Consider the following 2,750-nt stretch of genomic DNA (forward strand, 5'->3'; position numbering starts at 1 on the left):
TTATTTATTTGAGAGAGAGAGAGAGCACAAGTAGGCAGAGTGGCAGGCAGAGGCAGAGGGAGAAGCAGACTCCCTGCTGAGCGGGGAGCCTGACGCGGGACTCGATCCCAGGACCCTGGGATCATGACCTGAGCCGAAGGCAGATGCTTAACGACTGAGCCACCCAGGCGCACAGCCCTGGTCTCTTTCACTTTGAAAATTTTATTTTTATTTATTTTTATTTTTTAAAGATTTTATTTATTTTTTTTGACAGAGAGACAGCGAGAAAGGGAACACAAGCAGGGGGAGTGGAAGAGGGTGCCCCGAAAATTTTATTTTTAAATAGACTTTTTTTTTTTTTTTTAAGATTTGAGAGAGGGGGAGAGAGAAAGAATAAGCAGTGGTAAGGGGCAGAGAGGGAGAAGCACACTCCCCTCTGAGCAGGGAACCTGACATGGGGCTTGATTCCAATCCTGGGATCATGACTTGAGCTGAAGGCAGATGCTTAACTAACTGGACCATGCAGGCGCCCTGAAAATTCTATTTTTAATATTGCTTTAAAAAATGGGTCAGGGCGCCTGGGTGGCTCAGTTGTTAAGCGTCTGCCTTCGGCTCAGGTCATGATCCCAGGGTCCTGGGATCCAGTCCCGCGTCGGGCTCCTTGCTCTGTGGGAAGCCTGCTTCTCCCTCTCCCACTGCCCCCACTTGTGTTCCCTCTCTCGCTACGTCTCTGTCAAATAAATAAATTCTTTAAAAAAAAAAAAAAAATGGTTGGGTCTTGGATACATTGTTAACAGAAATTTTAGTTGTAGGTGACATTTGAGACTTACAGTGTAATTTTAAAACTCTCATTTGATTGTAAATTTTTTTGTTTTTTAAAGGTTTTTGATGACTGCCATGAAGGTGGTGAGATTTCACCATCTAACTGTATTTATATGACAGAGTGGCTCGAATTTTAATAGAGAACTGGGAACTTTCCTGACATTTTGCAAATGAAGTTACTTTGGGAGCAGATAATTTAACTCATGATGGGACATCAAATTCCCTTGAAAGCAAACTTCACAATAATGGATAGACTTGCTGCTATGAAAAAGTATTTTTTTATCTATGAAGACTAAATTTATATTGGTAGAGTAGCCAACAGAATATGAAGCAGGTAAGGCTAATAGTGAAATCCATCCTTCAATAATTAAAATACTTTGAACTTCAGGAAGACCACCTTCTGAAGCTTTCAAGACTTTTGATGGTTCATGGAAAAAGAAGCCAACAGATCCATATTTGCCATATACTACAATAATGACTAAAGTTTAAAAATGCCCATTTTAAAGTTATTTATTAAGGTCTTCATTGGAAAATTTTGTATCTGGTTCACTATTGCCATTTGTTTTCTCTTTTCTCAGTGGTTTCATTGAGAAGGAATCAAAAGCGGTGAGGCAGGAATAGCACTTGGAGGCATGAGTGGGGGAGAGAATGGAACATCCCTTTCCACACACTATTCATTCCTTTTTACATCAGAAATATTCTTTCAGAGGATTATGCCTTTGTACTTACCTCAAATGCAAATGATGGCTATTGTCAAGGATGTTTTCAGTGCATAAATATGATTATTCTCATCCTAAAGAGAATGTTTTCACTGGTCCTTCTTTGTCAAAGTCTTCCAAGTTTTACTCTGCAGCTCAACTGCCTTATTTGCTAGAATTGCCCCATAATCCATTGCGCTCCATTCACTTTATTGTGAGCAGGGTACCACTCCTCTTATTTTAGATTTGTTTCCGTACTCTCTTAAAAATCATGGTGTAATTGGTCTAAACTAAGCGGAAAGCCATTATAATTGTTCTCAGTTCTAATGGTACTTTCAATCCTAGGTAATTTGGTGTATTGTTGCACAGAAGTTAGCTTTTTAGGATCTCAGCTGTTGTATTTTCACTTTGTAGTTCTCCTTAATGATTTCTGTGTCCAGGCCAAAAGCATGAGACCAAAGAAAAGGAATTCAAAGCCAGCTACTACTGAGGCCTGAGTTCAAACACCAGTTTGGATATACTCGAAGTGGTAAACATCAGAAGGGTTATTTTGAGATATATGGGATCAATAAAATAAAATTCAGCTCAGTAACCAAGAACCAGGTGGAGTCTCTGGCCAGCTCTATAGAAATAGAGTTCAATGACACTAGCATTTTGAAACAAAGTATTGGATGTATAGAAGATAGAGCCTGAAACTACACCACCCCCAGCGAGAGCTGGAATAGTAAGAACATTATCTGTCCTCCCTGGGACCTGGCCTGTCACAGAGGCACTAGTCTTGTTTAATGAAAAAACTGAACTTGGGGGAGAGGTACAAGTGGGGAGAAGGAAGCAGTTCATGACTTTGCATTGTGTCTTGATAGCGAAAGATTTTAAAGCTTACAGTCAGAGGCCACAAAAGTTCCCTGACTCACCAGAATAAAGAGACCCTTTAAATGCTTTTCCCACAGCATGTCTTTCATTCTGAATATTAACTGAAGGAGAAAAGAGACAAAAGTACTGCACCTCTGTTATATAGTTAAATGGATATTTACCTACCAGAAGTAAACTGTGACCACAGTTTATGGAGCTGTAGACTCCCGACACCAAAAAATCAAATTGTGAATGAAGTCCTAATCCTTACAGTTGATTTCCATTTAGTACAAGGTATTTTGGTCACCTGAGAATAGATATTCCCTGGAGTCTGTTAGGGCCCTTCTATTCCGCTTAATAATGATCCATTGGGAGTCAAATAATCATGAGAGACCATGA

This window comes from Leptonychotes weddellii, chromosome 10, assembly GCF_054177405.1.
Source record: "Leptonychotes weddellii isolate Sample4059 chromosome 10, ASM5417740v2, whole genome shotgun sequence".
NCBI lineage: Eukaryota > Metazoa > Chordata > Mammalia > Carnivora > Phocidae > Leptonychotes > Leptonychotes weddellii.